This window comes from Muntiacus reevesi, chromosome 4, assembly GCF_963930625.1.
Source record: "Muntiacus reevesi chromosome 4, mMunRee1.1, whole genome shotgun sequence".
Taxonomy (NCBI): domain Eukaryota; kingdom Metazoa; phylum Chordata; class Mammalia; order Artiodactyla; family Cervidae; genus Muntiacus; species Muntiacus reevesi.
In genome coordinates this window covers 36,482,394-36,507,162 of record NC_089252.1, presented here as the reverse complement: position 1 = coordinate 36,507,162, position 24,769 = coordinate 36,482,394, and the positions used below count along the sequence as shown (strand labels likewise).

The following is a 24,769-nucleotide window of genomic DNA, read 5'->3' as shown; positions in this document are numbered from 1 at the left end:
ACTCAGTTTTAGCAGCGCAGGGATCCCCATCCCATTCAAGTCTGTTCTCTGTGTCTGTGAGTCTGTTTCTTAAATAAGTTCATTTGTGTCATATTTTAAATTCCATGTGTAAGTCATATCATATGGTATCTTTCTGACTGACTTTGCATAGTGTGATAATCCCTAGGTCCATCCACATAGCTGCAAATGGAATGATTTCATTCTTTTTTATTGACTGAGTAATATTCCATTGTGTGTATGTACCATATCTTTATTCATCTTGTCAATGGACATTTTGGTTGTTTCCATGTCTTGGCTGTCGTGACCAGTGCTACTTTGGACATAGGGAATGCATCTATTTTTTTGAATTAAAGTTTTGCCCAGGTATATGATCGGGAGTGGGATGACTGGATCATGTGGCAGTTGAGTACATTGTTGATGTCCAGCTGGTTAGAGGTGTGTGCTCTGGTGTGATTTAAAGGAAGAGATTATTTTCTGTACCTGAGAATAGCAACCTGGTCTTAAAAATCCCACCTCTAGAGAGATGCATTATTTCAGGTTAAGAATTAACACCTGTTCATGTGTCTATCTTCATGTAGGACGTTAAAACAGGCACACCTTAATCCAAGTTGGATGGTCAAGGTCTTGGGGCAGCCCGAGGTCAAATACAGCCCCCTGTACATGAAGAGGGCTCTCTCAAAGGACAGAGGAGGAGGAGGATTCAGAAACAAACAGGGTTTTACTGGCTTTGCCATTTTGCCTCAGGTTAATCGCAGATAGCAAAATATTTGCTCTGTGTGAAAGCCTCATGCATTTGTAATCTTCTTGCATTTTTCTGTTCCTAGCTGAAATAGATGTACAAAGCCTAGTTTTAACAGACAGTGATTAAAGACTGAATAATTAAAACTAGAAATTACAACGGTGATTAAAAACTCTTAGAGCAGTGGTGGAATAGAGCAGGAGATCATAATAACATTGGAGGTGAGATGTGGTTTGAGTCATCCCAGTCTTTGTGGGTTGAGAGTTGTCTGTTTAAATCACAAATGCAGGTGACACGATTTGCCTTAATAAATGTTACATGGATAGGTGGGAAAATGCAAGTTCTTAAAGCCATGATGCTTAAATGCAAGCTTGTGCAGTGCAGTGCTTAGGCACTCAGTGATGTCTGACTCTGCGACCCTGTGGGCTGTAACGTGCCAGCTTTCTCTGTCCGTGGGGATTCTCCAGGCAAGAATGCTGGAGTGGGTTGCCATTGCCCTCCTCCAGGTGAATCTTCCCGACCCCGGGATTGGACTCAGGGATCGAACCCAGATCTCCCGCGTTGCAGGCAGATTCTTTACCATCTGAGCCATCAGGGAAGCCCAGATGCAAGCTGAGTGTCGTGCTTTTGTGCAGTAGAGGTCATGGAGTTTTCTTATACTTCGCTCTCTGCCTGCCTCCGTACTCCTGACCTGCACTCAGCCGTATAAGTTGTACTTAACAGAGTCTGTTTGAATTTCTTTTTGTCTGTTTCCCTTGCTAGACTATAAACTCTTTAAGGACGCTGACATATTTTATCCATACTTGTGTCTCTGTCTGTCTGTACCTATCAGCGAACCTAATATAGCAAATTGTTCTTGAATGAATGAACATGACAGTTGCTGATCCATCTTTGAAGGTGGGGTTCGTTTTGTTTTTAGTGAGTTTGAGTGTGTGTGTGTGTGTGCCGTGTTGTTGTTTGTGGCTAAAAAAGTACACTAGTTGACTATTGGGTAATGCATTATTAAATGGAATTAGTTGATTATCTCCTTCAGAAGATGGAAGGGGAGATGATAAGTGTTTTCTTAATTTTTTTGGTATTTTTTCAGGTGGATATCACAAGCATGCTTAGATTTGAGAGAGAGAAAAAAATATACACGCATATCGACACACAATGGGATTGGGGAATAGAGAAGCAGAGAATGGGGATAAGAAATAAAAAGCATATCCTTAGTTATGTTTTCACCTTTCTTCTTTAGGCCCACTAGCAATTCTACCATCCACGTTTTTCTAGGGGAGATAAGAACTCCAGGAGTGAAGGACAGGGAAGCCTGACATGCTGCAGTCCATGGGATTGCAAAGGGTCAGACATGACTTAGCGACTGAATAGCAAAAACCCAAGCTTTGCTTCATTTTCCTGTCCAGAAACACAAAACTGGAATTAGTTCTTGATGCCATTAAATTCTAAAGCAAGATTAGATAGATGATGCTGATTAAAAGAAAAATATGAGAAAAACTCAACAAACCATTCCACTTACAAATGGTGCTTTGCCTGGGCTGTTTTATGAATGACTATGAATTTAACTACTTGTGCACCATTGATTCTCAAATTACCATCTCGACTTCTTTTGTGAGCCTCCATCTTCAGTAAATGAATGAACATTTCCTTGTGAATATCCCATGAGAACTTTGTATTTATCATGTACTGTCTCCCTCCTCCATTCTCCTCTCCCCAAGACCTGTGTTTCATCTCCCTTCTCTAACCCAGCTCATATCCTCAGATCATGCTTCATGCCAAAACCTTTCTTCTTCACATTCCAAATATTCAGTAGATCCTGCTGATTTTGCCTCCTGGATACTTGATCAGATCCACCCATTCCCTCCAGCCTTACTATCTGTTCCCTAAGACTGAAGTCTCTGTCTTTTTCACCTAAACTATAGTGCTGTCCTCTTAATTCCAATCTGCCCTTGGTGCCTGTGGCTTCCGGATTTTGGTACCCTCGGGGCTTTCTGGAACCAATGCCCCATGAATTCCAAAGGACACCTGTGGTTTCCAGCCTCTAGTTTCCAGCCAACAGTGGTGCTCCTTGATTCTACTCCTGTAACAGCAATAGGAACAACATCGCATTCACATCTGTATCACTCCCTATTGAAGGATGCTCCAGCTTGATCACCTGCCTAGTCATTTGTGTCTCTATCACTGAATTGTGTTAGTCCCATTTCTTTGAATACCGTTCTCTCTCTCTCTCTTTTTTTTATTACTGAGGCAGGAGTTGTACCAGATTTTCTTCCGTAAATCTATCTAACAATCCCCCAACTCCATCCACATACTTCTTTCTATTCCCTTTTATTCTGGGCAAAATTCCTGTCCTTTCCAGTCCGCAAGAGCCTGGGCCTGACTCTCCGTCCATCACTCACTGTGGCATCAAAGTGAAGCCTGTGATTTTACTTCTTGACATTTTGCCTGGCTGTTCATGTTGACTGTGGAAAGGCTAAGGCAGGATCCTTAGACAGCTGTCATAGTTCTAGGGGAAACAGACAACGTTAATTTATTTGAAGTAAGGAAAAGGAAATAGAAGTTGTGGACAAGTAAGAAATTGCGTAATGATTGTAGTTCTTGATGACAGTTTGCATTAGAATGTAAGGCTGGGTAGGTTCTTCTCAGCTAGAGACAAAGTGGAGCAAGTATTTGTTCTCAATGAAATACACACACACACATAAATGTACCAAAAACTTGGAGGATGATTCCAACTGATGAGTACATCGCAGACACAGGGGGGGCATTTCTATTTCTGGCTCTTCCATCAGATGATTTTGTGACCTTCCAGACTTGTCTTTGCTTATCTGAACCTGTTTCCTTCCACTGGAAAAATAGCTAGCTCTCTCTATAGGGCGGAGGTCAGCTGCTTTGCTTAAAATTTTGTAGCAGTTACTTTTTACTTCACTCCACAGTTACTGCTGCATCAGTGTTTGCAATAGAGGAAATGGAAGAAAGACAAGTTTTCTGCCTTCAGTTTTCCCTGTCCTCTTATCAACCAAGAGAAGTATGAATTATAATAACAGTTTTATTTCAAATGGCATTCTATGGAGGAGTTAATCATTTCTCTATTAAAGATCTTTCAGAAATATTTTACCACTATTAAAATTAAAAAAGCATTATAAATCTGTAGTAGTCAGAATGCTCCAAAGAAATAGAACTTAAAGAATACTAAATGCATCTAGATATAATCTATGTACCCAGTGATTTATTTTAAGAACCTGGGGCTGGCAAGTCCACATTCTGCTGGGCTGGCCAGAAGTCTGGAGACCCAGGAAAGAGTTAACATTGCAATTGAAGTTTCAAGGCAGTCACTTGGCAGAATTCCGTCTTCCTTGGGGCAAGTCTTTTTCTAAAGTCCCTCAACTGATGGGAGGAGGCCTGTACACTTTATGGAGGAAAATCTGTTTTCTGTGTTAATCTCATTGGAAAATACAGCAGCATCCAAGAATCCTGGAGTGTGTAGCCCATCCCTTCTCCAGCAGATCTTCCCGACCCAGGAATCGAACCGGAGTGTCCTGTATTGCAGGTGGATTCTTTACCAACTTAGTTATCAGGGAAGCCCAACATCCAAACACGTTTGACCAAATACCTGGATACTGGGGCCTAGCCAAGGTGACACAAAGTTAAAACCTCACAATGTCTAAACCATAAAGTTTAAGGATCATTGGCCCAATTGGGAGAGAATAGGAAGGAAAGATTAGTTAGAAAATGCTTCATATGTCAAAATAAAACTGTAGCGATGGTGATGTGTCTGCTTTTACCACCATTAGAGCTGTGTCTTTGGTATTGTATTCAAATGCATTTTTCCCCCCGAGAATCATGAATTTACCCCAATGTAGTCTTACCCATATGGGTATTGCTGTTTTAGAGTTTGCTAAAGATACATTGTATATTTATTGTTGTTCAGTTGCTAAGTCATGTCCAACTCTGCAACTCCAAGGACTGCAGCAGGCCAGGCTTCTGTATCCTTCTCTATCTCTTGGAGTTGCTCAAACTCAGTCCATTAAGTTGGTGATGCCATCCAACCATCTCATCCTCTGTCACCCCCTTCTCCTTCTGCCCTCAGTCTTTCCCAGTATCAGAGTCTTTTCCGATGAGTTGGCTCTTCAGATCAGGTGACTAAAGTATTGGCGCTTTAGCATCAATTCCATTGATTATTCAGGGTTGATTTCCTTTAGGATTGACTGGTTTGATCTCCTTGCAGTCCAAGGGACTCTCAACAGTCTTCTGTGGCACCGCACCTCAAAAGCATCAATTCTTAGGTGCTCATTCTTCTTTATGGTCCAATTCTCACATCTGTACATGACTGCTGGGAAAACCATAGCTTTGACTATTTGGACCTTTGTCAACAAAGTGATGCCTCTGCTTTTTAATATGCTGTCTAGGTTTGTTGTAGCTTTTCTTCCAGGGAGCAAACATCTTTTAATTTTATGGCTACAGTCACCATCCAGAGTGACTTTGAAGCCCAAGAAAATCGTACGTTGCTTATGTCCTTTATACAAATAAATGTTGATAAAAAAGATTGACCAATTCTTTTTAGCATTTTGAACAAAACAGGTAACCAGCTAAATGGTAAAGTAGTACCTTAAAAAAAAAAACCAACTTAAGTTTCCTTAAGAAGCTAATTTACTATTTCTGAGTGTTCCCTCTGTCCCTGTAAATCATTTTAATTTTGTCTAACATTTGGTTGAATTGCTAAATTTCTTAAATAACTTGATTTCTTAGTGCTTCTGAGAGAAGTAGATACTTTGAATTTAATTAGAAAGTTTTCAGTTTTTTGTTGTAAAGGAAAACTTATTTGGTAAGATGAAGTGAAAGCAGTTTAAAGCGGATAAAATTAGGAAAGTGATCATAAAGGATACATTTTTGAATCTAAAAATACTGACTCAATCATTGACCAGGTGATTTTTCAAAGACTTCTGAAAGCCATGTGCCAGCTAATTTCTCTGAAATTAGACTATGCCAGTTTTTCTGATATGTCTACACTGCTCTTTCTGAATAACTAACTATATTATGTGTTAGACATAATTGGTGTTTAAAATTAGTCTGCTTGATCGTCTTGAAGCAAGTGCTTTGTAATTTAGGTCAGCAAAGAAAATGCCAGTGTACTAGATTAGCACAGTTTTAGCTGTTTTTCTTCAGCAGCTGCAGAAGAAGAAAACTTTGTCCCTCCCTCCTGGACTGACCGAGCGATATCCTAAATTGTTACATACCATTTACATATTACAAAAGTGAAGAGCAAAACATCAGTTTTTCTACAAGATTGCTTTGCTGCCGTCTATATGTTTGTCTAGTTTGTGTTTGATTCATGGCATGAAGGATCAGAAGCACTACTGACTTTGGATATTGCCTCCAGAAGTGTGCGTGGAGAGCGTTTGGCTGTTCTTAGTTGAGGCGGGAAGAGTTAACTTTTGAAAGGGTGACTGACAGTTTCTTAGTATAGTGAGAATCTTTAAGAATTAGGAGTCAGGGAAGAACCAAATAAATTTTTTGAAATTATTCGTTTAAGTTCATCTACACTATTACAGCTTCTTTTCATCATTGTCCCACTCAGGACATTTACCCGTATATGGACATTTTTTTTTTTTTCTAATCACTCCTTCATGAAACTTTAATACATGATTTAGACTCTGTTCCATTCACATTCTCTGGCCCTTGGAATAAAGTATCTAAGATTTTTCACTTCCTGCAAGAAACAGTCCTTGTATTAATACATGACTTTTTCTTTATTAGATTTTTTCTATCAGACTTAGAAATGGATAGTTTTATATTAAAGAAAATCAGATTTTTTTCTCAGCACTTTAATTTTCCAAGAAAAATTCAGCTTCCTCAAATGCCTTTTAATGGTTCAGATTTTTCCATTTTTTGATGGTTTGATTTAACATAGATTTATTTACAACTAAAATAATCTTAAGAGATGATTATTTGGGATCTAAGTAGTCTGTTTTCAGGCTTCAGGATGACTTAGGTTTATTTTATGTTGGAAATTTGCTCAGTAGAATCCAGATCACAAGGCATTTTATTGCAGAATATATATATTTGCATCATCTGACAATATCTAGATGTTTATAGATTTTTGGCCGAGATTGTCATAATTTGTTGCAATCTTAATGTTTTTCTACTTGAAAAAAATCAGAATATCTTGCCTAAGAGGAAAGACAAGATGTATTTATACTGACATAAAAAAAAAAAAAAACTTTTAACAGTTAAGACAAAAGACAACAGCCAAATAGTTTAAGTATTTCATTTCTAATGGATAAAACTAGATGACATTTTATTGATTATAAAGTTATAAAGAAAGGATCTAGTGAATTTCTTTACTTTTAAGTCTCTGCCTATGATACCTCAATTTAGTAACACAGATTTTCATTTGTTTGTGCAATTCTCATGCTTATTTTTCCACTACCAATCAAATAATTTGTATTTTAATAGCTTTATTGAGGTATACATTACATACCATTAAATTCATTAATTTTGGCTGTTTAATTCAGTGATTTTAAGGTGCACCTATAGAGTTACACAGTCATCATTCTGATCCAGTTTTAGGCTATTTTGTATCACATCAGAATGACCCTTTAGGCTGTTTGCAGTCAATTCTTGTTTCTGCCTTTATACCCCCGGTAGCCACTAAGCTGCTTTCTATTTCTGTAAATTTGCCTTTTCTAAACTTTTCCAAGTAGTGGAATCTGCTTGCTTTGGGTTTAGATTGCTGTTCTGTTTCTAGTTTTTTAGGAGGGAAACTTTGGTGCAATATGGCTACATTTCTTTCCATATCCTTGTGTTACTACTGTCATATTTTTACATCTCTGTTATAAATCCAACAATAGAGATGTGCATTACTTATTTTATACTGTTAGCTTTACTGCTGAAGAAAAAATATATTTACACAGTTTTTATATATTATCCTATACATTTATCTTTTCTGGCACTGTATTTCTTCTTGTGGATTTAAGTTACCATCTGGTGTAATTTCCTTTCAGCCAAAAGACTTTCTTTAGAATTTCTTTTAGGGCAGGTCTGCTAGCAGTGAATTATCTCAGCCCTTGCTTATCTGTGAATATCTTTTCTACATCTTCATGTCTGAAGGGAAATCCTGCTGGAAAATCCTGCTGGATATAAGATTCTCCATTGGTTTTTTTGTCCCCAACATTCTAAATACATCATCCTTCTCCCGAGCTCTCTGTGATGTCATTTCTTTTTTCTTGGGTCTTTCATGATTTTATCTATGTTGGCATTTCAGCCATTTGTCCATGATGTTCCTAGATGTAGCTCTTTTTGTTTATTGGAATCCTTTAGGCTTTTTGTGGACTAAGTTTGTCATCAAGTTTGGAAATTTTTTGGCCATTATTTCTTCAAAAATAGTCTCTTCCTTTTTCTCTCTCATCTCCTTCTGGGACCCTGATTTGCACATCTGTTAGTGTTCTTGATGGTAGGTTCTAGGTGTCTGTTCATTCCCCGTTCTTTTATTTCTGTTTTGAATTTTGTAACATTTTTATTGATCCCGTTTAAATTTTTACTTTCTTATGCCAATTCAGACATGCTTTTGAGTTCTTTGTGACTTTTTGTTGCAGCTACTGTATTTTTTAACTCTACAACTTTTCATTTTCTTTACAATTTCTCTTGTATTCTCTAGTTAAAATCTCATCGTCATCATACTTTAATTCTTTTGATTTGGCTTCTTTAGTTCCTTGAATATATTTATAAGAGCTACTTTGCAGTCTCTTTGTTCTGAATTCTACATCTAGATTCAGTTCTGTTTTCTGCCCTTTTCCTGTCGCTCAGTCATGTCGAACTGCGAACCCAGGGACTGTGACCGGCCAGGCTCCTCCGTCCATGGGGATTCTCCAGGCAGGAATACTGCCATGGGTTGTCATGCCTTCCTCCAGGGGATCTTCCCAGCCCAGGGATCGAACCCAGGTCTCCCACATCGCAGGCAGATTCTTCTTTATGTGAGAAACCAGGGAAGCCCAAGAATACTGGGGCGGGGGGTGGGGGTAGCCTATCCCTTCTCCAGGGGACCTTCCCTACCCAGAAATCAAACCGGGGGCTTCTGCATGGGCAGGAAGATTCTTTACCAGCTGAGCTACCAGGGAAGCCCTTTTCCTGACTACAGATCGCAGTTTCCTGTTCTTTGAATGTCTCAAGGCTCTTGCTGAAAACTGGACAGTTGAGATAATATAGCGACCTCGGACTCCGCCCCCACATCCCGGGTTTACTGCTTTTCTCTTTGTTTGCTCACTTTGTGTCTCTGTGCCACATTTTGTCTCCCACAATTTCAGACCTTTTCATTGTTGTTACATTTGTTCTGATGATCTGTGATCAGTGATCTCTGATGTTACTATTGCAAAAAAGATTTATAACTTGCTGAAGGTTCAGATGGTGATTAGCATTTTTTCACAATAAAGTATTTTTAATTGGACATGTACATTATTTTGCTAGACACAGTGTTGTTTCATGCTTCATGCTCTACAATGTAGTGTAAATGTAACTTTCGTACACACCAGGAAACCAAAAAATGTGCATGACTTGCTCTGTTGGATTATTTGCCTTATTGCAGTGACCTAGAAGCAGGCCTGTTATATCTCTGCGATGTGTCTGTATAAACAAAGTATATTATACATATACAGTTTCAAGATTTCTGCATTTTTAAGACACGGAATACTTTTCAGTCTGAAAATAATGCTTTCTCTAAGCCAAATTTGCTCATCATAAAAAAAACCAACCAAAACCAAAAGGCCACAGAAAACCTTTTATAACTAGCAGGGATAGCTTTGTGATGGGAGACAAGGACCTTGCTAATGTTAGTTGCTGCCTCTTGAGGACCTGGAGGAGGCTGGGCTGGGTTGTTTGGTTTGCTGTGGCGCCCACTTTTGGTGATTTTTATAATGACTTAAGAGAACAGATGTGGACACTTAGGTCATTTAAAACATGTCAACTGGAGAAAGGTGTTGCACACAGGCTTGTGATTTGCTGCCCTATGTTCTGGGGAAGCTTTCATTGATCCAGGGCAGACCTCAGGACCCAGAAAGAGGAAAAGAACAAGACAATATAAAGCAAAACAAAATAGGAGAGAAGCAGCCCAGGGTTCTGAATGTCGTAGAAACCAGAGAACTTCAGCATGTGTCAGTTTGTATTTTAAATGCAGTAAATCCTTGACATCATTTAAAACAGGAGAGTTTTCTAAGAACCACAATTGTTACACAGATGCTTGCTTGCTTGCTTGCCCTTTGTCCCTGGACTTCATAGGTAGCCTTTTGGCCTGCGTTTCTGCTTGGAAGACTCTTTGGCGTAAAGGAGCAGCTGTAATTCTGGGTTGATCGTCCTCATAATCACAGAGGACAGTGGTGTTTAATTGTTCTGAGGGCTCAAAAAGTCAAAATCGATCTCTCTTCTTTAGGGATTTGCAATCACTCATGCAAAGGTAGTGGTGAGTCACAGTCTGAGAATCATCGATGAAGAAGCATTAAATCAGATAAGAATTAAGGCTTAGACATTTCCTGCAAAATACTGTCATCACTGTCTGTTTGAAGAGAAGAGCATGTACAGATTGAATGGTGGTGGTTGCTGGAGGGAATGCTGGCTGTTCTTCATTTGGATGGAAACACTTGTGGGAAAGACGGGGCTTACCAGGTGACTCAGTGGTAAAGAATCCACCTGCCAGTGCAGGAGATGGCAGAGATGTGGGTTTGATCTCCTGGATCCCCTGGAGACTCTCCCCTTGGGAAGATTCCCTGGAGGTGGCAACCCACTCCAATATTCTCTGGAAAATTCCATGGACAGAAGAGCCTAGTGGGCTACAGTCCGTGGGGTCACAAAGAGTCGAACACAATGGAGCAAACACACGAGCGAGCAAGATGGGAAAGACAAGATGACAGGTGTGGGTAAGTGGATGAGAGATTTTTTTGGCTGCTAGGACCAGAAGGACATGTCAGGCATCCAAGGCTACTTTATAAAACAGCAATCAGGGGACATTCATCTTTGTTGAAGGAAAGCCATGCCATGGCCTGTGCGTTTCTGTGTCCTTAGAGCAGGTGGAACTGTGACTTTTGCTCAGCAGGTGCTGAGTAAATGTCATTAGCTTGATCAATAGAACTTTAAAAAGACAGAGGATGTCTTTCCAAGCCACGGTGAGAGAAAGCAGTGCTGTGAGACTGCTGGCTTTGCACAAACATGAGGAGCTGGGGAGAGACAGAGCTTTGGGAGCTTTTTTCTCCAAAGGTTGTAATTCTTGTCACGTATAATAAAACGGACCTGCCATGTGACGGATATGTTACCAAATGCATGTGTGTTCCCAGTACACAGTGAGGCGAACACACCAAAACACCAAGGTTTGGGGCAAAGAAAGGTTTATTGCAAGGCCATACAAGGAGATGGGTGGCTCACACCCCAAACCTCAAACTCCTTGAAGCAGCAAAGCATTTTTAAAGGCCAAGAGGGGGAGAAGGTGTGGTTGGTTGTTGCAAACTTCTTGGTGCTGGAATCCTTTGTTCTTGCCACTGACCTCCTAGGTTAGGTCATGATGTGCCCGTCAACCTCCAGCCAGGCACATGTTATTCTCTGTTCTGCAACTTTTTGTCTCTTCAGGAATGGAAAAGTGTTATACCTTTAAAGGTGAGAGTCTTGAGAATGGGCTATCTTGAATATTTCAAGCAATTAGACTACATTTTTTTTTTTGATTGGAGGATAATTGCTTTACAATTCTGTGCCGATTTCTGCCAAATATCAGTGTGAATCAACAATATATATATGTCCCCTCACTCTTGGACATCCCTCCCACCCCATCCCACCCCTCTAGGTTGTTACAGAGCACTGGATTTGAGCTCCCTATTACTTAAAAAGTAATAGAATATAAAGGTTAAAGTAAAAGAAACAGATCCAGTGTGGAGTCAGGTTTGTTTGTCCCTATTATAGATAGAATCTAGATGCCCGATACAGTTCCTTTCTTTGAGATTGCATGAAAGAACAAAGTTGGGAAAGAAAGAAATTTGGCAAGAGATAGGGAGGTATGTCCTTGTTTTGTTGAAGTTGACAGATGCCTCTGAATGATAAAGTCTGTGGTTTTCCAGAAACTTTTCCAGAAACACTACTGTATTTTTCTTCAGTGAGGATCTTACTCTATGCCTCATTTCAATATCCTTGTTTTGTTGAAGTTGACAGATGCCTCTGAATGATAAAGTCTGTGGTTTTCCAGAAACTTTTCCAGAAACACTACTGTATTTTTCTTCAGTGAGGATCTTACTCTATGCCTCATTTCAATAACTCATAGTTTTATTCCACATTTGTAAATTAAGTTTGGTCAGGTAGCCTGTGTGATTCCTATGGTAGAACTACTTGTCACCTATAACTGATGGAAAAAATGCATCTAAATGTTGCAAATATGCAAAACCTCCAAATAAAGAGAAATCATTAGTCTTACATTATAGCATGTTTCAAATAATGTATGAAACAAAGTAAATTTAAATATGCCTGAAATTCATGATTCTATCATATTTGTGCATCAAATCTAAGTTATTCATCATGAAATGCTAATATTTTGATAAGCGACTAGTTATAATACTTAGACTTTATTCAGAAGGAGTCAGAATAAACTGAAGCAGAAATATATCCTTTTAGATATTGATTTTTTTATTTTCACATATACGTAAGACATACATATATGTAGATACAAAAGTATTTTCTTTTTCTCTGTGTGTGTTTCTTTTAAAGTTAGAAATGAAAATCTGTTTGCCTTAGGGAGGGAACTAAGAATTTAGCACGTGTATTAAAATTGTTTATCTCAACGCGACCAAGAACTTACAAATGTGACCCTGGAATAAATAAGTATGGCTATTTTTCTAAGTTCTTACAAACCAGAAAAGTCCTCCCCCAAATATGTCAGGCTTAATTTTCTGCTCCGGGGAGCACAGCTAGTAGAATAGCAAAAGCCAGTGACATTTCCCACAGTGTGAGTTGCCAGCCACTAGAAGCCTGTGGCAGTGTTTAAATCTACAGCAAACAAGCTAACAATTGGTGGAGAGATGATTATGTAATTCTTCTTTAATATTTCTTTCTGTGGCGTTTGCATCTCTATCAGAATCATAAAGGCAGAACTGGGGACTGTGTTTTAAGGTAGCTTTTCCTTATAGCCACAAGCCCATATCATCTTTATGCTGCTCTGCAGGTTTCTTGGGTTAGCCTCTTCATCTTTTACTAAAGTCCTAATGAAATGGACTGCATTAGGGTGTGCAGCCTTACGGGTGTCAGGGCTATGATTTCAGTGGTCGTTATTTGTGCAGAGCGGCCTATATTCATTCCAGAGTCTCCTGGGGAGCATTAATTAGTAAGATAATAACACGTTGCTACCTGGGTTCTGATAAATGCTTCAGTAATTAGATCCAGCCTGCAAATTGAAACATTGGTAATGGCTTAGGAAGAATTGAACTCAGAGAAACTCTATTTTGTGAAAAAGAGTAGAAAAGCAAAAGTGTTAGCTGCTCAGTCGTGTCTGACTCTTTGAGACCCCCATGGATTGTAGCCTGCCAGGCTCCTCTGTCCATGGAATTTTCCAAGCAAGAATACTGGAGTGGGTTGCCATTTCCTTCTCCATGTGAAAAGAGTAGATCAAAAGTCAAAAGAGGACCATTGAAATATAATGGACCCAAATATTTATATGTTATGAAACTCTATCAAAGTTCTAGGGGAAATAAGATTTCCCAAATGACCATAGGACCCTATGTTTAAACTGGATTTAGAAAAGGCAGAGGAACCAAAGATCAAATTGCCAGCATCTGTTGGGTCATAGAAAAAACAAGAGAATTCCAGATAAACATCTACTTCTCCTTCGTTGACTATGCTAAAGCCTTTGTCTGTGTGGATCGCAACAAACTGTGGAAAATTCTTAAAAGATATGGGAATACCAGACCACCTAACCTGCCTCCTGAGAAATCTGTATGCAAGACAAGAAACAACCAGAAATGGAACAACAGACTGTTTCTAAATTGGGAAAGGAGTACATCAAGGCTATAGATTTTCACCCTATTTATTTAACTTATATGCAGAGTACAACATGCGAGATCTGGAATCAAGATTGCCAGGAGAAATATCAATAACCTCAGATGCAGATGACACCATCCTTATGGCAGAAAGCAAAGAGCCTCTTGATGAAAGTGAAAGAGGAGAGTGAAAAAGTTGGCTTAAAACTCAGCATTCAGAAAGCTAAGATCATGGCATCCAGTCCCATCACTTCATGGCAAATAGATGGGGAAACAGTGAGAGGCTTTATTTTCTTAGGTTCCAAAATCATTGCAGATGGTGACTGCAGCCATGAAATTAAAAGATGCTTGTTTCTTGGAAGAAAACCTATGACCAACCTGGACAGCATATTAAGAAAGCAGAGACATTACTTTGCCGACAAAGGTCCGTCTGGTCAAAGCTATGGTTTTTCCATTAGTCATGTATGGATGTGAGAGTTAGACAATGAAGAAGGCTGAGCACCGAAGAATTGATGCTTTTAAACTGTGGTGTTAGAGAAGACTCTTGAGAGTCCCTTGGACAGCAAGGAGATCAAACCAGTCAATCCTAAAGGCAATCAACTGAATATTCATTGGAAGGACTGAAGTTGAAGCTCCAAAACTTTGGCCACCTGATGTGAAGAAAAGACCCTGATGCTGTGAAAGATTGAAGGCAGAAGTAGAAGGGGATGACAGAGGATGAGATGGTTGGATGGCATCACTGACTTGATGGACATGAATTTGAGCAAGCTCTTGGAGTTGGTGATGGACATGGAAGGCTGGCCTGCTGCAGTCCATGGGTCGCAGAGTTGAACACAACAGGAACTGAACTGAAATGGTCCTATGACAGTTCCTTTTTTGTTCCTGGGTCTGGCAATGACATTTTAGGAATAGACAGTAATACCTCACTTACATGGCAATGGTGTTGAACAGAAGGGTGATAAATAAGTAAAATTTCTAGATAATGGGAACATATCCCAACTGCCAGATTGGAGTTATTTTATTATTTTGCTTTTTATGCTTGACTGTGTATGTGTTTCCCAGTTTTTTCTCTTCATAGAAGATATTGCTTGTAATTGAACTTTTGCTTTTTGCCTTATGTGTTTCCCTTATGGAATTTAGAAAAAATATATATTGGTACCTGGCCATGTTCAAGACACTGTATTATAGGACCTGTGAGTAGTATAGAGGCTAATGGAGACCTTGAACATTTTATATGCTCTTGGTAGATGTCAGTACCTCTGTGACTAGTCCCTGCCTTTCCTATGTCAACTGTGTCTTTAGAAATATTGTAGCATTTTGTCTTCTGGGACAGAATGTGAAATCTGGAAAGAAAAGAAAAATTTATTATTTAGTCTTTTAAAAGTTTATTATTCACTTTTTTAAAAAGTATAACTTTCAGAGAAAAAAATCATGGAAGACTACAGTTTAAAGAGATTTCAAACAAATGTGAGTTGGTGGAAATGGAAAATTCGAGAAATTTCACAATTATTGAGGGAAAATGTGATTACATTTTTTAATCGTAAGGAGAATTTAAATATGTTTTGCATTAGTAGCTTTATTTAACTGGAAGTATTTATTTAGAAAAAAATATAATGTGTTACTTTATTATGCCTCATTTTAAGTTTGTTTTTTTCTCAAACAGTCAGATTTGGTACACATAAAATATTTTTCCTAAGACATCCCAGAGTACTGAACTGTTCAGTATCCAATAACATTTGTCTCAATTTTTTTTTTGAAAAGAAATAAACACTTTGAACAGATGGAATAGTCAGCATTTGCTATAAGAGACAGGATATCTTCTCTCATTCTTAAGAGTAATGAACAGAGAGCTAAGCATCTATTTTCAGGAAAGGAGCTGGACAATAAAAAGCCATTCTTTTCCTTTTTTCTGTTACATGATGGAGAAATGGATTCTCAGAAGTTAATACCTGGTTTTAATTGCATCCCTTGGAAAGCTCTGTCTGATAGGTAAAATATTTAAACTATGAAAATGAAGACAAGAGGATTCATTTAAGAAAAAAAAACTTTCAATTTTTACTGATTTATTACTTACATACAATATGACACATGCATGTGCATGAATGTTAAAATGTACAGCTTAATGAACACAGGGTGTTACTATACCCGTATAACCCCTACTGATAGGAAGACAAAGAATCACCCGTATAACCCCTACTGATAGGAATACAAAGAATCACCAGCTCAAAGAACTCCCTTGTTGATTTCTTAATACCTTCCAGAAGTAATCAGAATAATGCATTTTTTTTTTTTTTACTATAGATTAGCGTCATTGGTTTCTTGAGTTTATATCATTGGAATGATAAACTACATTCTTTTGAATTTTGTAACTATATATTATGTCTGGTTGCTCTATGCAGTAGGCAACAGTTGTTTGTTCCTTATGGCTATAGAGCAGTCAATTTTACAAATGTGGTGTGATTTATTAAGTGATTCTGTTATTGATAGACATTTGCTTTGATGCTAAGTTTTGGCTTTTGTGAATAAATCAGCTCTCATGATTCTTCTGTCCAATTTACACGTGGACCAGTCATATAAGAATTCCACTTCCTTTATATAATTTTCAACACTTTGTTCTTGTAATTTTAGTCATTTTTCTAGAAGCTGTCTTGTTTTACCTCTCATGTTAGTCTACAGTCTATTTGGAATTATTTTTTCCATTTTGGATATAGTGTGGGGGAAGTAATTTTTTTTCATTTCAGTCAAGTGCTATTTATTGGAAAAGTTGTTTCGTTGTTTTCCATACTTAATGGGATGGCATCTTTGTCATAAACGAGACAGCCATATATGTGGTGAGTTCTTGACTTTGTTCTGTTTTTTTTTTTTTAATTTATTTTAATTGGAAAATAATTGCTTTACATTATTGCATTGGTTTCTGCCAAATATCAGCATAAATCAGCCACGAGGATACATATGTTCCCTCCCTGTTGAATCTCCCTCCCACCTTCCACCCCATCACACTCCTCTAGGTTGTCACAAAGCCCAGATTGAGCTCCGTGTGTTCTATGGCAACTTCCCATTAACTATTATTCATACAGTAATGTATATATGTGAATCCTGTTCTCTTAATTAGTTCCACACTCTCCAGCCCCTGCTGTGTGTAAGTCCATTCTCTATGTCTGAGTCTCTATTGCTGCCCTCCAGGTAGGTTCATCAGTACCATTTGTCTAGATTCTGTATGTATGCATTAATATATGATATTTATTTTTCTCTATCTTACTTCACTCTCTGTAACAGGCTGTATGTTCATCCACCTCGCTAGAACTGACTCAAGTTTGTTCCTTTTAATAGCTGAGTAACATTCCATTGTGTATATGTACCACAACTTCTTTATCCATTCATCTGTCAGTGGAAATAGGTTGCTTCCATGTCCTAGCTATTGCAAATAGTGCTTCAGTGAACATTGGGGTACATGTGTCTTTTTCAGTTATCATTTTCTCAGGGTGTATGTTCCATAGTCAGATTGTTGGGTCATATGGTAGTTTTATTCCTGTTTTTTTTCCTAAAGAAATCTTCATACTATTCACCAGTTCAGTCCAGTCGCTTAGTCATGTCCAACTCTTTGCAACCCCATGCCAGGCTTCCCTGTCCTTCACCAGCTTCCAAAGCTTGCTCAAACTCATGTCCATCAGGTCAGTGATGCCATTCGGCCATTTCATTCTCTGTCGTCCCCTTATCTTCCTGCCTTCAATCTTTCCCAGCCTCAGGGTCTTTTCTAATGAGTCAGTTCTTCACATCAGGTGGCCAAAGTATTGGAATTTCAGCTTCAACATCAGTCCTTCCAATGAGTATTCAGGACTGATTTCCTTTAGGATTGACTGGTTGGATCTCCTTGCAGTCCAAGGGACTCTCAAGAGTCTTCTCCAACACCACAGTTCAAAAGCATCAATTCTTCAGCGCTCAGCTTTCTTTATAGTCTCAACTGTCACATTGCTATATGACTACTGGAAAAACCATAGCTTTGACTAGATGGACCTTCTCTATAGTGTCTATATCAGTTTATATCCCCACTAACAGTGTAAGAGGGTTCCCTTTTCTCCACATCCTTTCCAGCTGTTCTGTTTTATAAGTTACTAATGGTAAAGCTATTTCTAACACCCTTTTATTTACTGTAGAGATGTGGTATTGCTCGATTTCATTGTCCTTTATTGTCTTATGAAGAGTTTAAAAAAACAAATTTTGGCATAGTTGGGTTTTTTTCATTATATATCTTACTTCTACTCAATTGCTTTCCTATTCATTTTTATTCATTTCTTTCACCTATTATATTTGAATTTAGTTTGCTATTCATTTCCAAAGTACTTTTGAAATGTTTTTAAACTTTCATTTTGAAGTAAGTTGAGTTACAAAATGTTTGCAAAAGTAGGACAAAGAGATTGTATAAACTCATCACCCAGCTTCGCTACATGTTGACATCTTATGTAACTGTAGCACAATTAAAAAATCATGAAATTAATATTAGCTATAAAAATTGGTACCATTTATAAGCCTTCTTTAAATTTTTCCAGTTGTGCCACAAATGTCTTTTTCCTATTTCAGGATCAAATCTAGGATGACATATTGTATTTAGCTGTCATGTCTCTTTATTCTTTGACTTGAGGAACTTCTCTAGACTTTGTCCATCTTTATGACCTTGACATTTCTGAAGAGTGGGGGCCAGTTAATTTGAGGATTGTTGTTCAATTTGGATTTGTCTGATGTTTCTTCATGATGAAATTTAGATTACTCATTTTTGGCAAGAATACCCCAGAAGCGATGGTGTGACCTCAGTGAGTCATATAAGGAGGTAGACGATGTTGACATGCCCTATTCCTGGTGGTGATACGTTTGATCACTTAACTGAGGCGGAGTTTATCAGTTTTCTGCACTGTAAATTTACATTTTTTCACCTTTGTAGTTCATAAGTATCTTGTGGGGAGACAGTTTGAAATATACAGGTATCCTGTTTTCTCATATATCTTTGCCAATTTTAGCCTCCATCACCTGACTCATGGCTCTGTAACAGTTATTATAGTGGTGGTTGTGAGAGGTTGGTTTTTCTATTTGCATCATTCCTTCTGTATTTATTAATTTGAATTCTAAAAGTGAGCTATCTCATTCTTATTTATTTGTTCAATCACTTACGTGGAGTATGAACTCAAGGATATTTGCTATTCCTTGAGATAAAGTTCATTATTATCATCTGGCCATCAGGAGCACCTTCAGGCTGGCTCCTGCTTCCTTTTGATCTGCCGTCACAATTTGAGCATCGTGCTGACTTTCTGGCCCCATAGAATCTTGAGGACTAATCTTGTCCCATTCCCTTGTCATGCTCATTTCTGAAGCATTCCTGAGATCAGCCTTCCTTCCAGAAGGGCCTGGAGAAGATATTAACTATCTTTTATTCTCTGCAGATCTGTAATGAAGATACTAATTTTATAATGAAAACAGAGTTTTTATCAATTTGACTTTAGTACACAGTCATCATTGTTCTGTAAAGATGACTGTAAGCAATTTGAAAAAGTTGCCTTTCATCTTTTCATGATGGTAAATCCCACCATGAATCAGATCCTCCGTGATAGGGAGGGAGAGAAGTTTCTTTGAATGTTGTTTAAATGTGTTTGTGGCATGTGCTGAAACTTACTGATTTGTTTCTGAATCGGTCTATCTCCTAAAACTTAATAAATTTGAGATGCATTTATAAAAATAGCATTTTACATTAAATAGTTGAATTTGCCATGTTGTTCGTTTTCCTGTGGAGAGCATCAAACTATGACAGACAGCCCCTCCAATAGGAAAGCGTTCAGATGCAACAAGCATGTTGAACAGCATCAGATCTGGTTTAAGTGCCAGGGCTACTACTTTGTTGTCTAACTTCAGCATACTGCTAATCCCCCAAATCTCAGTCTCCTTACTTATAAAATAAAAGGCGTAACATCTATTCTGAGGATGAAACGATGTCATTTCTATAAAGCACCAACCGAGTGCTTTCTACTATGTGCTCAGTAAATGGACGATAATCTTCCTAACTTTTAACCAAGAACAGGAAAAAAGAGAGGAGGAGTAAAATGCCTGCTCTTCATGGATCACTATTAAAAGCATTTTATTTGTTTTAATTTCATGATTCTTTTTGTAGCCCTCTGTGGATGGCACACATTGCTTCTTGAAAAGATAGGATGGGTGGCTGGGCTGTGACATGAAGTTTGTTCCTCTGACCCGGAGACCATGTTCTTGATGTCTAGATGAGCCTCCCTCTGAGCTGTGAGTGTAAAGAGGAGAGTAAGACTGCTATTCATGTGTGTAAATAATATTGGAAACTCAGTTAACAGATTTGCATTTCTTGTGTTGCAGGTGAATGGTGCTCTTGAGCGCCTTCTGTGAGTACCACTCACACCTGTTCCGGGGACACTTTCTCCAAAGGATCAGCAAGCATCCAGTTCAATTCCAGATTCATGGGGTTGCTGCAGATCAGATACTGCTTGTCTCACTAAGACAAGGTAAGAGTTTAAATATTTACTTCCTCTTGAGGATGATTTTTGATGTCATGACCTCTTCTGAAATATTTCTGCCTTGATATCAGTCAGAAAGTTACAATAACTAAATAGACCCGTGGCGGAGGGAAAAAATAGGCTACTGTAAAAAGACTTTGGTATATTGATTGCTGTATTTATTAGATAAGCGTGTGCTGATATGTTTGAAGATTTTTTTTATTACTTAATGTAAAGTATAATGTGCTAACGTTATTGCAAGGGGAATTTCATGACAAGCATTCTTCTTTTAAAATATAACTGCAGTTTGATTTTATGAAACCTGTAATTGCTACAAACTATGCTGTTTCTACTGCTATAAAAACAGTAATGAAATTGGAGAGGCTATCTCTTGGAAATTGGTTGTGATGAAAATATACCTAATATGATTATCTTTATGCAAATCCTACCCTGACTGTGAGCTTTCCTCACCCGTACTTCTAGTGCATGTAACTTTTCTGCTGCATACCTTTTTCTGAAAGGTTAAAACTTTCTGTTCCAATGTACTAAATGGCCGGTCAGTTCATTTGGGGTTAATCATTGAAACAGAATTGAGGCTGGGAAAAGGTAGTAAAATCGAATTGAGTGGCAGTGTTGGAATAGTTACTGCTGGGATTGTTTGGGGAGATGAAGAGAAGAGCAAGATTGCTCTGTATCACTTAGAAAGATGGTCCAGTGGCCAGTACCTGGGCAGAAAAGAAGGGATGGAATAGGTGATTTGGTCATGATGTGAAGTTATCTTGGGTGGATGGATGTTGAGAAACGGGTGGATGGATGTTATTGAAACGTTGTCCTTCTCAAGTATATGACTTATTCTGCATCTTAGGTATCTGAGAGTCAAGGTGAGTCAGTACTTCTGAAAATGAAATAGACATTTTCATGGACTATTCCATTCCATCCTCATGGAATGCATATTCATGTACAATGTGTAACAGTTTTTCAAGTATTTCATATACAATGTAGGGGAAGGGGTGTCATAAAGATATCCTAGTGAGCATAGCCTGGGAGATGAAAATTAGGAAGCCTGAAAGTGTGAAAATGCCCCTGGTCACAGCATGGTGGCTGATTACATGGGCCGTAGGGGAACAGATCAATTTTTCTGGCTTGCGTCCTGATACTGCCACCGTTTGGCAACAACTCCCATGGCAGTGCTGCTACGGCTTTAGATCGTCCCTGTAGCTCAGATGGTAAAGAATCTGCCAGCAATGCAGGAGACCTGGGTTCGATCCCTGGATCAGGAAGATCCCCTGGAGAAGGAAATGGCAATCCAGTCCAGTATTCTTGCTTGGAGAATCCCATGGATGGAGGAGACTGGAGGGCTATACCTCGTGGGGTTGCAAAGAGTCGGATATAGCTGAGCGACTAACACTGCTGCTACAACTGCTGCTGATCTTATTATTTTCTCTGTGAGGACTCAAGTTTCTCATCTGTAAACCTGCCTAGTGTGTTGATTTTTCCTTAATTTCACCTGGCCAGCCCAGTTGGAAAGACATTACTGTATTTTTCAAGAGGAGATGGTTGGCTGTTAAATATGGCATGTATCATATTTCTCAAGATCATTGCTATTTTAAATTTTATGATATCAAATATACTACTTTCTAGCATCTAATACAGGGTAAATTGTCTAACTTTTCTAAATAGTTTTATCTTTGAAATGGGAACAGAATATCTATGACACTTTTTGTGCAGAATAAATATGTAAGTTACAGTGCATGACACAGAAGTACTCAATACATGTGGTTACCATGACTATTACTACCCTTACTGTACCTCTTCTTAATCACATACTTGTTTACTCCTGATGTGATTGTGATGTCAGTATTTAATTTGTGGAACTTTAAGCAGAATGTTCTGCAGTTGTTAATAAAATACTGATATATGCAAAGTCTTATACTGCTTTTTAACTTTTGAAAACATGATTCACCATCATTTTGTTCCATCATAGTATATTTCATTTGAACACCAATCTAATTCTCATGATGCTGTTATTTTCATGGTGATAGTTAATACCAGAGTTTGTCTCCTTTATCCATCCAGTCTTTCTAACTTTGCACTCTGTCTTATCTCTATGGTTCTGAATGTTTAGAACTTGATTCCATAATCCAGCCTTACCTGACTCAGGTTTTATTTGCCATAATGCAGTACTGGGTTTGAAATAACCAGTGAATTTTAGAAAAGTGAAAAAAAGTGGCTTCTTTCATATTATGATCTGATATTGACCATGCAAAGCTGTGCTCCAGAGTTCATGATAATGTTCACTATGAACTGTTGTAAACAGTAAAATCAATTAAAAAATTTTTTTTCCTCCATTTTCTTTTCTTTTTCTGGTTTTATTTCCAAAGTGTTTTTAAATAAATGTGTGAGCAAATAGGAATAAGACTGTATCAAATGTTTCAATAACATACATCTAAAGATTTATGGCATATGTAGGATTAACCAATAAAGTAAATTTTCAGTAGAGCTAATTTACCTTTTTATGTAATCTCGGCCTAAACCAGATTTTTGACAAGAACAATGTAATGAAATTATTTCACTGAAGCTTTGACAAGTAAGTATATCATGAGATCTTTCAAAATTGGCAACAAGGTAACGTTAAGTCATCTGAATACCTTTTATAACTTTATTCGCCACTTCAAGTATCTGTATAGAAAAAAGGACTTAAATTATATATAAAAGTTAGAAACTTTTTACTAAAAAGACAGCAAAATTTTAAAACCACTTTCTCTTTAGTAGTATAAAATATTTCCTTTCTAGTGTTTAAAATTGAAGAACTTTATGACTGTTTATCCAAACCTTTAGTGTATTTTCTACATATCTTTCAGTATAATTTTTATAGTTCAAAAATAAGAAATTAGAAAAAATCTCATTGCCTATCATTAAATTCCAAACATTATCACATGCAGGATATTTGTTTTAGGTGATCTCATTGTTACTGAATAGAAACACTCAGTGTTTCTAGAAAGACTCCATTGCAAAATTAGGTGATCAGAGGAGGTTGTCAGTTTTGGAGTGTGTTTCATCCCCAAGTGTTTAGTCTTGCCTTTCATTTTATCATGTTTTCTCCTTCACTGTTTTATCAGAGACTTTTTGAGGGTAAAACATCCTGTAAAGTAAGGCCAACAGTAATTTCTCTTGTGTTTGATGTCTCACAGAAATAAACAGTGTCAAGCATGTCAGTGCCACTTTCTTAACATTTCTGGACAATCCATCCTATTTTAGTTTCTGAGAACTCTTTTGATTGTTTTCTAGGAAAGAGAGGAATGGAAATTGGTACTTTTTTTGTAGAATGGGAAAGGTGTAAGGAGAAACTTGAGGTGTCTGATTGCATGCTTCTAGTGTATCCCAGAAGAGTTCCTGAGAAGAAAAATGCTGTTACTTCTCCAGTGTTCTGAAGGAAATGAAATATTTGGTATTGGTATTGTGTGTGTGTGCTCAGTCGCTTTAGTAGTGTCCTACTCTTTGCGACCCTGAGGACTGTAACCGACCAGGTTCCTCTGTCCATGGGATTCTCCAGGCAAGAATACTGGAGAGGGTTGCCAGTTTCTTTTCCAGGGAAACTTCCTGACTCAGGGGTTGAACCTGTGTCTCCTGCATTGCAGGTGGGTTCTTTAGCCATTGAGCCACCTGGGAAGCCATTGATATTGGTGGTTAACAAAAATTTAAGGTCAACTTTATGTGCGGTGACCTCTCATTAAGTCATTACCTAATCGCATTTATATTGTTTATTACAGTGTTTACTGATAAACCAGATGTTGTGTTTCATTAATTTGAACTGTGTTGGGAAGTCTGCAGAGACAGCACTTCATACTTAAGTTTTTTTTATTTTTTGAAGTGTATAATGTATTATTCGACTTAGTCTAAGTTCTTGTTTATTTTTATTTCTACTTTATACTGAAAGTGAAAGTTACTCAGCCATGTCCAACTCTTTGCAACCCCATGTTCATGCAACCTCATGTTCATACAGTTCATGGAATTCTCCAGGCCAGATAAGTGGAGTGGGTAGCTATCCCTTCTCCAGAGGATCTTCCCAACCCAGGAATTAAACTGGGATCTTCTGCGTTACAGGCAGATTCTTTACCAGTTGAGCTACCAGGGAAGTCCTCATAGCTCAGTTGGTATAGAATCCACCAGCAATGCAGGAGACCCTGGGTTGATTCCTGGGTCAGGATGATCCCCTGAAGAAAAGAGATAGGCTACCCACTCCAGTATATTCTTGGGCTTCCCTTGTGGCTCAGCTGGTAAAGAATCTGCCTGCAATGTGAGAGACATGGGTTCGATCCCGGGGTTGGGAAGATCCCCTGGAGAAGGGAAAGGCTACCGAGTCCAGTATTCTGGCCTGGAGAATTCCATGGATTGTATAGTCCATGGAGTTGCAAAGAGTTGGACACAACTGAGCAACTGAGAGACTTTCACTACTTTAAAAGAAAGCTGATGGTTTCCCCCTTATCTACATCTTTCTTATTTTACTTTTATATTCTTATTCTGAAAGTATATAG

General features: G+C 38.1%; 1 long non-coding RNA gene across 3 annotated transcripts in view; it reads left to right on the top strand.

Annotated features, from left to right (window-relative positions):
• Nucleotides 1-24,769, top strand: part of LOC136167649 (uncharacterized) — a 353,367-nt gene that overhangs the window by 85,464 nt on the left and 243,134 nt on the right. For all 3 annotated transcript variants that reach the window (XR_010663101.1, XR_010663100.1, XR_010663102.1), the window contains one exon: nucleotides 20,098-20,243. This is a non-coding gene — a long non-coding RNA (uncharacterized lncRNA). The remainder of the gene's footprint in view (nucleotides 1-20,097; nucleotides 20,244-24,769) is intronic.